The 15,596-nt window shown below is 40.2% G+C and overlaps 1 long non-coding RNA gene across 1 annotated transcript in view; it reads left to right on the top strand.

Annotated features, from left to right (window-relative positions):
• The window catches only part of LOC122432495, a 30,752-nt gene extending 24,671 nt beyond the window's left edge, over window positions 1-6,081 (top strand). Inside the window, exon 3 of the long non-coding RNA XR_006266844.1 lies at window positions 5,943-6,081. This is a non-coding gene — a long non-coding RNA (uncharacterized LOC122432495). The remainder of the gene's footprint in view (window positions 1-5,942) is intronic.
• Window positions 6,082-15,596: the final 9,515 nt, after the last annotated feature.

Genomic DNA, 15,596 nt, shown 5'->3' on the forward strand with positions numbered 1-15,596 from the left:
AGTCTGGAGCTTTGCAAGCAGAACAAGGGTGACAGCACCATAGATAGTTCCATGAGCTATAAATCTGTGAAGAGACGATGCAAGTGTGTTATAAGGAAGATCAGACGGTTGGGAGTAGATTCAGACAATAATGTGTTGTCACTTTGGGCTAGATATTTCACCCCCTCAAGCTAGATGTTTCAGGGTACTGAACTCAATCTTTTCTTCCTTCTTTCCTTTTAGCTGTGGTCCTTTAACTATGTAATCTTAAGCAGAATCTTAGTTTCTACAAATATCTGTTCATTCTGTCATTCAGTAAATACTTATTGAGTACCAACTATGTGTTGGGCACTATTCAAGTGGCTGGAGCATGACAGATAAATTGAAGTAGAGATGATGAGGTAGATATAGAACTGAGGAGCAAGGATCTAGTCTTCAGGATGACCTCCCTGTCATCCCCTGAGTCTGGCAGTGGCCCAGAACATTCTTCTCTGAATCCTAGTTTTACTGGAGGACAGTCTGAAGATCATGGAGATCTCCCTTATCCTTCTGATAATCTCTGGTTCCACAAACAGAGGGTGCACATTCATTGGCCACTGCAGTTGCCACCACAAATGCACCCAGATTGTCACAGTCAAGTTCTTGGTGTAGTTAATCATCCTATTATAACTGACATTTCCTTTCTAGATGGCACCTACTTTGGAGAGAAAGAGGCAAAAGAGTCACGTTTTTATTTTATTTTTTACTGGAGGATAATTGCTTTGCACTTCTGTACTAGTTTCTGCTGCACAACAACATGAACCAGCCATAAGTATACGTACATGCCCTTTCTCTTGGGTCTCACTCCCATTCCCCTGCCATCCCACGCCTCTAGGTCATCACAGATCACTCCCTGTGCTATGCAGCAGATTCCCACTCGCTATCTATTTTACACGTGGCAGTGTGTATATATTAATGTAACTTTCTCAATTTGTCCCTACCCTGTCTGTCCCCCCGCTGAGTCCACAGGTCTGTTCTCTCCATCTGTGTTTCTATTCTTGTCCTACAAATAGGTTCATAGGTACCATTTTTCTAGATTCCATATATATGTGTAATGTACAATATTTGTTTTTCTTTTTCTGACTTACCTCACTCTGTATGACAGACTCTAGGTTCATCCACATCACTTCAACTGACTCAATTTCACTCCTTTTGAAGGTTGAGTAATATTCCATTGGCTATATGTGCCACATCTTCTTTATCCATTCACTTGTTGATGGACATTTAGATTGCTTCCATGTCCTGGCTGTTGTAAAGAGTGCTGCAATGAACACTGGGGTACATGTGTCTTTTTGAATTATAGTTTTTCTCAGCATATATGCCCAGTTGTGGGATTGCTGGGTCATACGGTAGATTTATTCCTAGCATTTTAAGAAATCTCCATACTGTTCTCCATAGTGGCTGATTTTATTTTAATGAGATTTTGCCTCTCCATTTTTTGCTTTTAGTGCTGAGGTTCATTTTTATTTCACTACAGAGGTCATTAATGGCCTATGATTTACCTTTTTTTGCAAGATTATTAAAGGAATTCTTAATCATGTGTTCCAGTTTTAACAAGTAATGGTTCCCCTTTGAGGAGACCTTGTACATCCTGTTTGGTACTTGAATAAGTTAAACTAGAGCTGAAATATATTCTAATTTCTTACCTGGATATTAAAAAAAAGGGGGGGGGGCAGAAAAGGAGGGGCAGAAGAAAAGCAGTTGCCATTCAGGATTTATAAGGAATAGTTACATTTGACAGCTAAAATATAAAACCACTTATCTTTACTGCCAGTCAAAGATAATTTCCTCTGGTTCCTTCTATTTGAATTTGCCCAATAATGGACAAGGTGTTTTTCTCTTAAGAAGAGAAGGTAGTCTCTGAAATTATATGAAATTTAAATGATTTAAATCCTAGCTAGAAAATTTAGCTTGAGATCTAATGGTGATCATCACCTTCTATTCCAATAATATTTCATTTCCCACACCTGCCTTCTAGAGCTGTTTCAATCATGAGTAACAGTAGGGGAGAGAAACGCCGCACATTGAGTGTACAGCAAAGGTCTTAGTAGTTATGAGCCAAGCTGGAAAGTGGAACAACCGTCACCGCAGGTCTGGACCTGCAGGGAGCCTGGAGTTCTGCCCTGACAGCACCGAACTCGGCAACCTCACACTCTCTGTGGTTTAAAAGAACATTACAGCATACTAACACATATATATGGAATTTAGAAAGATGGTAACGACAACCCTATATGCAAAACAGAAAAAGAGACACAGAAGTACAGAACAGACTTTTGAACTCTGTGGGAGAAGGTGAGGGTGGGATGTTTCGAAAGAACAGCATGTATACTATCTATGGTGAAACAGATCACCAGCCCAGGTGGGATGCATGAGACAAGTGCTCGGGCCTGGTGCACTGGGAAGACCCAGAGGAATCGGGTGGAGAGAGAGGTGGGAGGGGGGATCGGGATGGGGAATACGTGTAAATCTATGGCTGATTCATATCAATGTATGACAAAACCCACTGAAAAAATAAATAAACAAAGGGAAAAAAAAAAAGACTCGATCTTTCTCATAGTACAGTCTGAAAGCCAGCTTCATACTCTATTTCTGGAGAGCCATGCAGCCAGAATTATGGGAGATTCTTGTGGTGGTGGTTGTGTTTTTTGATGCAAGACAAAGCTCAACAGCGATGAGGCTGGTCTGCGTGAAGTCTCCGCATGCACTGACAGGGGCCCTGAGCGGAGTCCCCTTTCTGCCGCAGGAGAGGAGGAGCATCCCCTCCAGCAGCGGGAAGGGGGCTCGGGGCCTGGCCGACGTGCCTGGCGTGAACCCTGGAAAGTCAGCGCAGAGTTTCGGTGAAGGAGGGAAGCCGAGCTGGCACTTGCCCGCTCTGGAGCAGGGGTGGGCCCGGGTGTTGTGTCCCGAGAAGAGGAAGGAGGCTTCGTGGGCAAATCCCCCGCTTCCGTCGTCCGTCACGTTATCCTGCAGAGCTGAGCACACCCTGTTTTCCTGAAGTCTCCTCATCACCCAACGCCTGGTGTTGAGCGCAGAGTTGGCGGGGGTTTCTTAGGTCTTCTTTCTCTGTACACCCAGCATTCCCTCACCCCGACTCAATTCTCCTCGCTTATTTTTTCCAGAAAATGTATGTAACTTTCTACCTGCTCCTTGGTTCCACTGCTAACTGTGTGTCTCTGAAGGCTTATGATGGATCTCTGCTAAACCATGGGCTAAGGGTCTCCTTTAGAGGTAGAGAAAGGGCAGGATTTTAAAGTCATTCTTCCTGCTTTCCTTTCCCACACATTTCTGATGGGAACTGAGAGGGGTGTAGACACGCGCGCCTCCAGAGGAACTTCCCTTCCTCCGCAGCCCCACCCCAGGCTACAATGCAGTGGCTAAATGAGTTCCCTTCTAATCACATCCCCTCCATCCTCTTTGTTCCAGAGCTGCGTTTCTTTAACACGATTCAGTTCAAAGTAAACCGTCACGTGCCCCTGTATGGCTCTAATTAAAGATCTCTTCAAACTAATACACTCTCAGGTCAAGTCCCTGTCCATAATCATGAATTAACAGTCCAGCCAGAAAAGTTAGGGGCCTGTCCAGAACAGGAAAACTCATTCCCCATAGAAAGCAGTTAGTGTTAAATGCTGAGTGAGGAAAGAGTGATATATGAGACATATATATCATATATATATATATATACACACACACATATATATCAGATATATGTATATGAGATATATATAACAGAATATATGAGCTCTGCTTTCTCAATATCCTGCACTTCCTCACAGCCTTTATTGCTATTGTCATGCAAGATTTATCTGGATGTTATTTGTTTAGCAGCTTGTCTTCACGCTGCATCATCCCTTTGGTACAGGGTCCTTGCTGGACTTTGGTTACCAGCGCATCCCAAGGGGAAAACTGTGAATCCAGAAATTCAGAGAGGAAAGCCCTGTTGTCAGTTGTGCTAGTTACCCGCTGCGGACCCCAGGGAAGCCTCTCAGAGGTGTTCTGGATCCAGCGGGAAAGTCCAAAAATTGCCAGGGATTCGCCACGTCAGCCTAAACCTCTGTCTACACCACAAAGCTGTCATGACACACTTCTGTATCTGGGAATCCCCAAGCTGTGGTTAGAACCAGAAAGTGGTGGGTGTCTCCCCTCCTGGCGTGGGTTGGACAGACTGCCCGTGTCCTCCTGCCTGACCTGCCCCCATGTGTGGCCCAGATTCCACTCCACACAGAGACGCATCCAGTTTCCACGGGTCTGCAGTGCCAGATGGCATCCAGGGCTCCAAGGCCGCCCCCACGCCGGGGCTGTTATGATGGTTTCCATTTGAAAGATGCTCTGGGCAGCAGCAGTCCCCTGAAAGCCCTTCCTGTCTTCCCTGTAGTAGTTCTCCGTCTTTCATTCTTGGTTCCAACTCTCCTGAGATTTGAAAGAACATAAAAAAGAAAATGGCAACTAACCTTTGCTGTGGGCTTCATAACTTGGTGTGCAGTGCGGTGTGAATAGGAAGAAACTGTTCAACCATAAACGGCTCTTTAAACTTCTGTGCTGTCCCTGGTGAGGAGGGGCGTGGAGCTGGTGGAAGACTGGTCTCCATCATCTCTGCTCAGTGCCTGCTCCAGAAGAGAACGCGGCATCTCTACCCAGCTGTGCTGTGGCCCGTGTATGAAGATGCACAAATAGCAGTCTAGCCTTGGAGTCTTTCTTTTCATATTTTTCCAGGCGGCTTTAGTCTAAATAAGGCTCTTACTCCTCCTAAGATAATTCCTAACATTTCTAAATGGGTTTCAAATTCCCTGCTAACTCCACTATCGGTAATTAGCATGACATTTCACAAGTGGGCTGGTGGGTTGTACACATGCACATTATATACCTCTACTTTCATTTTGCTTGAAATCCTTTTAGGAACTATGGGAAAAGACTGTTTTATTAAAAATCAGGGGTAAACAGAACCTTACAAGTGTCACGAGAATATGGGGGATTCAGTTCAGCTCAGTCGCTCAGTCGTAGGAAAACTTAAAAACACCGCCACCAGCAAGATTCATGCTATTCCGCTCTCTCTTCGTGCCTTGAAATATTATGCATTTTGCTCCATTCACTTGATTTTGGGCTCCATTCAAGCAAATCACAAGTGTCTTTTTCAGAAAATGGTGACTAGAATTTGTTGTTCATTCTTTAAGGAAATAAAACATAGAATGAGCCCAATGAATGAGGGCAATGATCATGGTACATGATACCAATTCAGTTTTAAAAATAAAAAAAGGAAACTGAAAAGGTTTGCTCTGTTTAGCTTTTTACACTATAGCCTCTATGGGCAAATACTGTAACCTTACCAAAAGCCTTTTATAAGAGACTGACTCTAGATTGGTAAGCTTTCCACTCCCACCCCCGCCCCCACCTTCTTATACAGGCTCTGTGTATTGTGATTTTATTTATGCTCCAGTTTGCGTGGAATTATGTCCCTAGGTAATGCCACTGGAGCTTAGTCTTACAAGCTTCCTGGAATTCTAGTCCACTTCAAACAAGTGTTTAATATACCGAATTAAGATAATTAAATTGTGCTTTTGCTTTGCAGCATACAAAAAGCAAAATAATTCCTATATTGCCAAAACTATTTTAAATGCTTTGGGAAATGTTAAATTATCTGTAGGTGTGCAAACTAGATACTTCGTTCAAGGGCAGATGGTTCCTTACATTGTTTTGGTCACGCCTAGGAGGGTGGATTCAATTAAAGTTGCCTGACAGGGGAAAATCAACATTCTCCAAATATGCAGGCAAAGCTTTCCTCTGCAGGGCAGAAGAATTGCTCTGCTCCTTGGCCTCCACCTCCGATTTGTTTTCACTTTTCTTCCCCGCCCCCTCGAGTTCACACTTAAGGCCCATTTTAATGCTGTGTGTCTACCACCTACTTCCTGTTATTGTGTTTCTTATTATAGGCTGCCCTCCTCAGAACTCTTACCTTTTCATCATCTCCTAGACCTTTTCGCTGAGATGAATTTGCCAGAGGCAGAGAAAGACTGGATGGACTCAGCTCCTACCTGAGAGGGGACCACACCGTAACCTGTTAAAATAAACGATGACTGTCTGATGCACTTACCCTTGTGTTGTGGCTTTATTATTGTTTGAACTGCAACCCAGACTGGAACTTTTTTAAATTTCAAAGACTATTTTTCCTCCACATCTTTTTTTTTTTTAAAATCTAATTTTGAACGTTAATGTGTCGACAGATCTCTCTTACGTTGTTTTTGGCTGAAGCCAGAAACAAATTGTGTTGAAAAATATTATGAGAGTACCTCTCCTTCTAAAATTTCTAGCCCAGTATAGTAGACTCCAGAGGTTTGGATTAATCAGATAAGCCTTAGAGAAACATCCACTGTTTTAGATGATCTGCTTAACCAAATCCCAGTACTGAAAGGCTAGAGGTTTTCTTATCTATCAATAGAATGAACTAACTGTGTATTAGGGGAGTGACTTAATGAACTGTGACTTACATATGAAGGGAATCCAAAACCTCATAGTGACACTTTAAATAATGTGGCCCAAAAAAGTCACGTTCATGTACATTTCGAAGGTTAATATATATTTTTCAAGATGCCTATCTCTGACATGAGTAAATATGAAATATACAACTGATTAACCTGATTATTCCATAAGAAAAGCCAAAAATACTATTTTTATCATACTAGTCATTTTGAGATTATTTAAAAACACGTTTTACTGGTGAAAATTTGATTCTTATGTTTGGAGGAATAAGCAATTAATTTCTTTTTCAGTTTATGAGCAGTGGTGTCCAGTGAACACTTTCTGAGAATCTGCCCTGCTGTGTTTGGGGCTGTGACAGTCATGGATGATAGCTGGGTGAGAGAACAGTGTCCCTGCTCTGGAAGACTCCATCTCATCAGAGAGACAGACAAGTAAACACACGTTTTCACTGTGAATGTGCTGTAAGCTTTAACACAATTACGGAGAGGGATGTGTGAGAACAAAGGGGTTGACACTTAAAGCTGCAGTGATGCCTTAAACTACACAGTGGTTGCAAAATCCTGAAGGTAAAGCACAAATTTCTGCCACAGTGGGTGGGTTGAAATGAGTTTTAGGAACTATATCATAGGCCAGGTGATAAGTTAGAAAACCAGATGCTGTCCTTCATTTTGTGTAACTTAGTCTCTTGTACCTACATTGTACCATGTTCTATGCTAAAAACTATATACTCTGAGGGTCTTAGTTTTTCATGTGCAAAATTGGGACCATGTTAGGGCTTCCCTGATGGCTCAGCTGGTAAAGAATCCATCTGCAGTGGGGGAGACCTGGGTTCACTCCCTGGGTTGGGAAGATCCCCTGGAGAAGGGAACAGCTACCCACTTCAGTATTCTGGCCTGGAGAATTCCATGGACTGTATAGTCCATGGGGTTGCAAAGAGTCAGTCATGAATGAGTGACTTTCACTTAGATTTCTCTGAAAATTAAATATATTAATCCACATAAAGCACTTAGAACAGTTCCCAGAATATACTAATACAGTAATAATAAGTTGACAATTATTAGCTATTATTTTCAGGTATATCCATTCTAACTGATAATGCTACCCAGCAAGATGGCAAGATGGGTGATCAATTCATTCACTTATTCATAAATATTTATTAAGCACTTATTATGCACCAGGCTTTGGAGATTCAAAAATGAAATGAAAAGCTACTTCCATGTAGCTTGAGATTCCAGTGCTAAGATGAAAGAAAACCAAGTTAATCATCAAACAAATAAATTAATTCAGAGGTCAATATGCATGGAATTAGCGTAACAGTGCTTGGGGGTGGGGGAGGCATTTCATAGATGGTCACTGTTGAAAGCCTCCTGGAAGAAGTGACAACTTGAATGTTAACATGGAACCAGCCCTGCAAAGACGCCATGTAGGAATATGCTTGTCTTGTTCCAGAACAGACAGAAGACCAAGGGTTTGGAATAAAGGTAACAGAGGGACAGAAACAGGGGATGAGGCTGGAGACACAGATTCATGCAGGGCCAGGGTGGGATTCTAAGAAGCTCGAATCATTTCATGTGTAATGGACAGTCTCTGCAGAAAAAGTTAGAGCCGGTCTTTCAAACACACACATACACTCTTTGGTTTGTATTTGAAAAGAAAACAAAGCAAGGTATTAACTCTGCCTTCGTTCCTAGGGAGCTCAGTGCCAAGAGCGGTCAACAGACACATTAAAAGACATCAAGACGTGGGCCAGGAAGTGTCGTGATTGTGTTGAGCTCAGGGAGAGTGTGTGAGAGCTCCTGGGAGAAGCAGTATGTGTGATCTGAGATGAAGCCAAATTCCCAAGTTTCACTCAAACTCTGTTGTTTCTACTTCTCTAGATCCACACTTGTGTAACTGGCCACTACTGCCATTGTTGTCAACCTGGTCTTCAATAGCAGTGTGAGTTTTGGCAAGATATTGACTTTGAATATCAGTCTCTCCCCATTTAAAACAGGGGTGCAAATTTATATGTCAAGGTGAGAGAGAAATCCATGCCTTACAGGATGGATTTATAATAAGTATATGACATATAATATACACTATATATGATTAAATAAACCTCATGAGGATGGATATTGCTAGCAGAGAAACTGGCATATAGAAAGTGATCAATAAACATCAGTGTAGTTCTATTCCTCAGGTATCTTTAAGAGAATATATTGATTGTTCAAATCCCTCAAAACACTACTATTGCTTCCTAATACATTGCTTATTAAGGGGCTTCTCATTCTTTCTACCGGAGAAGGCAATGGCAACCCACTCCAGTACTCTTGCCTGGGAAATCCCATGGACGGAGGAGCCTGGTGGGCTATAGTCCATGGGGTCGCTGAGGAGTCGGACACGACTGAGTGACTTCACTTTCACTTTTCACTATCATGCACTGGAGAAGGAAATGGCAACCCACTCCAGTGTTCTTGCCTGGAGAATCCCAGGGACGGAGGAGCCTGATGGGCTGCCATCTATAGGGTCGCACAGAGTTGGACACGACTGATGCGACTTAGCAGCAGCAGCAGCGTTCTTTCTACATTTTTCTTAAGCTCTCTGTACAATATGACCACTCCTGTCCACATCTCGTCTATCTCCCACCTCAACTAAAACTTATGCACTGACTCTCTTTTGAAAGCACCCACTTTCTAAACCTAAACCTTCTCTCAGGCTTACAAAGTCTTATTTACCATTTTGTACAGTTTTTTTCTTCCTTCAGTATCCTCTAAAGGCATTTTTCTATTGACGTGCAATGGAAAGAGAAACTGCAAATTCTCCCAGAATATAACTTCTTTAAATCTGACACTCCATAAATCAACTCTGATAAACCCTTCCTTTTTGGAAAAATGAGATTGAGATATATTTACAATTTTCCTTTTGTCTCCATTGTCTAACTATTTTGATGATTGAAATGAATAATACCCCTAGAGATATTCTTCTTATTTCCATTCTTTTTCCATCAAATCTTTGAGGAAATAAAAAATAGAACAAGGCCACCTTGGGCCCCAATTTACTGATCAAATACCTATGCAGTGATTGTTTTTGCGCACTCCCTTTGTGGTTGAAGAGGGCCCTGTGCTGAATTTCTGGGTTTCCTGGGAAGCTGGAGGTAGATGAGGTACAAACTATAGTTTGGGACCATTCAACTATCTGTTGAATTGGAAACCACCTGAGATAAGCTAGCTGAATTCTACATCATAGAGTCAAACTAAGACATTAATAATTTTAGTAACATTACAAGAAAGTTCTTCTGTTCTCATGACCTCATCTCACCAGCTCCTACCCTTATCCCATTTAGCACAAGGATTCTAGACACGCATTGCTCCAGACCTTACAGGAAAACTGCAGGCAGCAAGTCTCCCATTAAAGAACTCTCTTGTCTCTTGAAATAGATGATCCTTGTTCAGCAGATTTGAATTGAAGATATTTGAATTTGGATATAAAAGCCACATTGACTTTTCCTCTACTTTGACTCTCAGAAGGTGAGCCCACGTTATACACAAGAAGAAAAGAAAAATCCTGCCAAAAGTACCAGTGAACCTCATTTAGCAGTTGCACTCATCATATCTTACCCCTCCGTTGGGCCCAAAGGATCAAAAGTTTCATTTTCACCTCATTTTAGGGAGCTGGTTTGGACTGAAGTCACATACAAAATGAACCGTCTCCAACATCTACATCAGGAAGTAACTCAAGCTCAAGATAAAGGTCACTGGCGGGGCAACAGGCTTGTGTTGCTTATTCTGGCTTCTCTCTCCTGTCTTGGAGATTGTCTGGAAGAGCCACCATGACTTATTCTGTATAAGCTTTACAAGTTGGAATGAGAGCTCTTGCATGTTGATGAGCCCTTGATGAAGTACACAAGTGTAATGTAAAACAAAGTGGACTCTGCTCATGATGGATTTGAATGGTCATTCCACAGAGGTATCCTTGAGCCAAGACCACAATACTTTGGCTCCTACTTACTCATGGAAACTTCTAATTGATTGCTTCAAACCACTTGCCAATTATTGCTCTGAAGAACAATCCCTTGAAAGAGAGCTTATGAGGGTCCATGCATCTCTAATGCTAAAATTCATTTGAACTCTATTGTGTTTATTGTCTCTAACCCACTGAATTTATTTGGAAGCCTTGTGGGATATTTAATAGGAGATTATATTTGGAGAGATATTAGTATAACATGTGAAATTCTAAATAATTCATCATCTTTTAAAATGACCATTTGATTACACCATTTGAAAGGCATTAAAACACAATATTTATAAGAGGGATATTTTTCAGATGTAGAGTGTTTGACTATTTTAAGTGAATTATAAAAAATGTCTGTTGATAGTTAAACTGATTTTAAGGTTCCTCAGTGAAAATCCTTAAAATAGAGCAGTTTATGTAGGTATTAAACTACACAATTAAAAATCATCTTTTTACTTACATGGTAATATGTTTGATTCTCCATATTTTGAAGGAAAAAATACTTAAATGGGCTTATAACATTGGTCAATGATATTAGAAATAAATACTAATCTTGAATCTATTCTAATTTGTAAAAGGTTTATTCCAATGTCCATATCTTCCTGTAATTTCAAATAAATGAATTCAAAACATTTATAAAAATTAAAAAATATCAATAAAAATAAAGTGAACAAATAAGTTAACAGAGACCAATCTAATTTCTTCTAACACCTACCTGAACCAAGGATTTAAAAAAAAAAAAATCATGAAATTCTATGGAATATTTTTTTTAAAAAATCAGATAAGCAGTAGTAATCTGTATTTTTAATAAAACATATAAATAAAATATTATATGAATTGCTTAAATAAAGTTTGTGGCTGTTTCACTACTCAGAATACTCTGAGTATATTTTGTGAACATGGGCTATGAGAAAGTGTTTCATCTGTATCTATATTTATTCACTGATTAATTTTTATATGTTCATGTATAAAAATTTTATTTATCATATAAATTTTTAAGAATATATGTAAAGAATAAAACATTGCTAAAATCTTTTACCACTCTCACCATTATGGTTTAGAGATTTTCAGTCTTTTTAGATGTATACATCTGTCTTTAGATGTTCTGTGTAATAGCTGAAAGGTTACTTCTTAGAGAGCTCTTTACTGTGTAGTTAGGTCTGACCTGTTATCATAGTAACCAGATGATGCATCACATTCTGTAATTTTATGTATTTGTATACTCTGCTAACCCTCTCTGATCCTCTCAAAGACTCAGCTTGGATTCTATCACATACAATAACCTTCAATATTGATTGCTTGGAGAAGTAAAGAGAAAAAAAATTGTGTTCCTTCTTTGGGTCAATGGAGTGGAAAAGATGCCAGAGCTGGCATGATGCGAATGGGATCGGGATTTCACGAGGATGGAAAACTGAAACAAGTGGTGACTATGAGATCATGAAATCATTCCACCCTCCCAGCTCCTTTTACAAAGGATGAGGCCTGAAGAACTGTGTGCTCTCGAGGTAGCATGTCCTTTGCTGACATTTGATTCACTCTCAGCCCAAGTGTTGTGCTGTTGTACTTTAAATTTCAGCTTCCAGATACTTGACAGCCTCTCTAAAAAATTTCCCACGCTGCCTTTTGATGTTAATCAATCAGAACAAAACCTTCATATTTAGTTAAGCCTAAATATACCACGTTTAGTTTAGCTTTATGGAAACTTCCTCATCAATAAAGTGATAGATGTACTAATAACATAAGGTGTACAACAAGGATTCAAGAAATTTGAAGAATTTTATCTGCAAGTGGTGAGTATAATCAAAACTGGATTCATGTCTCTGCTCTGCTGTTTATTAGCTTTGAGACTCTGGGCAAATTTCTTAACCTCTATGTGTGTCAACTCACTTATTTGTAAAATGGCACTAACAGTGCCTGGTATGGGTGTGCACTGAGGTTTCGAAGAGATAAAGAACATAAAATGTGCAGCAGACTGCTGGGCACTGCTATCTACTCTGGAAAAGTCGGTTCATGTTACTCTATCTGGACTATCTAGTTGTCCAGCAACTAGATAGTTGCTGTTGTTTTTTAAAAATATATCAACAAGAAGTAAAATGAGATTGGCAATAAACTGTGAAATTCAGAGTTATCAGGCCAGATATCTCATTAGGAGTAAACGGTGGGCAGAGAATAGAATTAGAGAACATAAACTCTAAAATGTGGGTTCACATTATTGCTGTTTTGCTGTTGTTGCTTACTTGCTACATTATGTCCGACTCTTTGTGGATAATGACATTTAAAAATCAAGGTCAAATTTTCTACTCAAATGTACAATGCATGTATTATTGTATTCTGAAATATAAATTTGGCACTTCTGACAAATTTTGTTGCTTTCCGTTTTTTAAAGTGAAGGGCAGCGAGGCCCACTGAGGACTGCTCCTGCTGACGGCTCACGTGGTCGCTGCCCAGGCCTGGCCCAAGGCCAGAACCATGCGTTCAAAATTCCTCTTCTTCACCATTGCTTTTTCTGGGCTTATAAACAGGCTTCCTCCCCACAAGCCTTCATTGTCTGCAAAATGTTCTAAAGTCTCTATTTTTAAGTTTTAACTTAAAAGATTTTCATAAATATAGGTCATAATCAAGTTGTATAATTTGTTTATATTTTATTGGCTTATTGACACAAATATTTAAACTTTACTGCTGAATGTGTCACCATCAACCAGTGTTAAGATTTTTCATATTATCATCTCTAAAATGATCACTTCAGCCAATAATATAGTTATATTCATTCCTAATGGAGTCAATACTGATGTAACAGGCAGACACCAGTATGTCTTATTTTGATAAATGACATGCAAGATCTTAGAAAACAGGAGTGTCATGACTTTCACTGTCCAGATTAAATAGATATAAATCTTTAAAATAACTAAAATGCTTCTGTACTAAGAGTGAAAACACTCAAAATTAATAGCTATTTGCCCACATGCTTATAATAATCCAGATCAATGTGTCTCTATATTTAATTTGTAACTTTCTTTTCAGAGCTTTATGTTTCTTGATTTTTATTTTGCTTGAAATCCTTTTGACACCCAAGAGGTTACATACATTTAAAAAAAATCAACTAAGACTTTTAAAAAGATACACACTGAGATTTTCAACTATGGATTTTCTAAGATGAAACATTGCTTACTTCTTTTTTTGGAGCAATTTCCCCATTCATTCCTGTTCTCTAATTGCACATATTTGAAAAATCAGTCCTCCAAAACACTATGTCAGCTCTCTCTCCATTTATAACAATGGTTGTTATAAATGAAATAACTTTTTTCCAGATGGGCAGCTATTCATTCTTTCCTTTATTTAGTATTATTTAATATTTTTAAGGGCTGGGACTTTTGACCTTTATCTGGCCACATTTCATTTTCAAAAGATTTTGGATTGAGTCTTCACAGAAAACAGACTAAAAAGGCTCTTCTATTATTTTCTCATCAAAGTATCATCTCAAAGCTAACTACCACTGGATTCTGGACACAACTGTTAAGAAAAAGAAAAGATCTGATATTATCATTATCTAAGAAGAGGTAGAAAACAGCCTTTACAACAGATATAAATAAGAAAATTGAAAATTAATTTCTCTATACTGCCTACTACTCACTCTCTTTTGAAAATGTACATTATATTTTTTATCTTGCTATATGAGTCCTGAGTTCTTTTCTTCTCATTAATTGGCTTTCCTTTTCATCACATGGATTAGATTGCCCGCAGCTGCTTCCCCCTTCCTCCCTGAAGTCTTTCTGAGCCTTCAAATTCTGTAAATGAACTTGGACAATTTATAAACAATGACATAGAAACAAAGACATAGTATGTAAATCTTTCATATCTCATCCAGCTCCACATTTTACCTACACGACTTATTCCCATAGATGACGCACATTATTTTTAGCCTTTTCCACTGCTTTAGGACAGCGTCATCAGACTTTGTTTGTTGTTGTTGTTGTTTTAACAAAGAACATTTCAATTTAAGAATCACCTGCCAATGTGGGCAAGTACTCCCACATTCCACAGTTGGTCAGTGCTCTGATTCATTTGGTGCTAAAATTTTAAGTCACATGAAATATTTCTAAGCAAGCAGTTCCAAAACATTTGTTCTAATTTGGTGTTTCATGCCCAATTTAACAGAAAAAGAGAGGCCGTGGAATAGTAAATCCTTGCGAATCTGTCAGTGAAGGAGAGGACAGTAGGATCTCAGGTTCATTTAGGTTGTCCTGTTGATGGATTAGCTTATATTATCCATGTGTTATGTGCCAAATGATGTCTTTTGATTCCGATTCCAAGGAAAACAGCAGGGATCTGGGGTCCTGGAAGTCCTGAAGGAGTTGTTATTTCTGGCCTTTTGATAGAAATAAAGGGAGACTCATGGTTAAAGAACTTCAAAGTGTCAAGAGCAACTTCACATGTAGTTTACTCTGCTAATGACACATAATGTGAGAGTGAGAGCTGGTCGTGATTCAGCGGAGTTTGACAAAGTTTCTCTGTGTCCCGTTAGCTGAAAGGCTTCTTTCTGCGTCTCAGGTACTTGGGATGTGTGTGCAGTGAGGTCCAAGGTGAGCCTCCTAGTCTTAGGCATCTCCCTGTAGCCTGGGAAAAGCAGGCAAGCGTTCCCACCCCCACCACCCGCAAAGTGTGCAGAAGTGGCTGAACAGACAGACAGACAGACGGCTGGTGTCGAGGCTGAGGAGCACGTTGTAACAGGGACCTGATGACTGGAGGCTGTGTGTGGATGTCAACGCCAGTAGAAGAGGCTGCAGGCCAGGGGTCAGGGCTCAACGCTAGAGGCGCAGGCCTTGTGAGGCCTGTGAGGGCGCCCGAGACAGGACCACCTCCCCGCCTTGTTGGGCAATGGACTCGCCGCCCCAGCCACCCAGACGTCACCCCGGATTAGAGCCGCAAGGAGCGCGCTTCATGAATTGATGGGTATACACCCTGGAGGGTGTGACGTGCACCTCGAGGAGAAGGTGTTTCGCTGCCAAGCAGCACTGGAGTCTCACGAGCTGAGTTTAATCACAGAGAAATAAAGCTAGTGTCTATACACCTGGGTGTGTGACCATCTAAGATGTCAATATTATACTTCACAATGTGCT

Source organism: Cervus canadensis, chromosome 31, assembly GCF_019320065.1.
Source record: "Cervus canadensis isolate Bull #8, Minnesota chromosome 31, ASM1932006v1, whole genome shotgun sequence".
Lineage (NCBI taxonomy): Eukaryota > Metazoa > Chordata > Mammalia > Artiodactyla > Cervidae > Cervus > Cervus canadensis.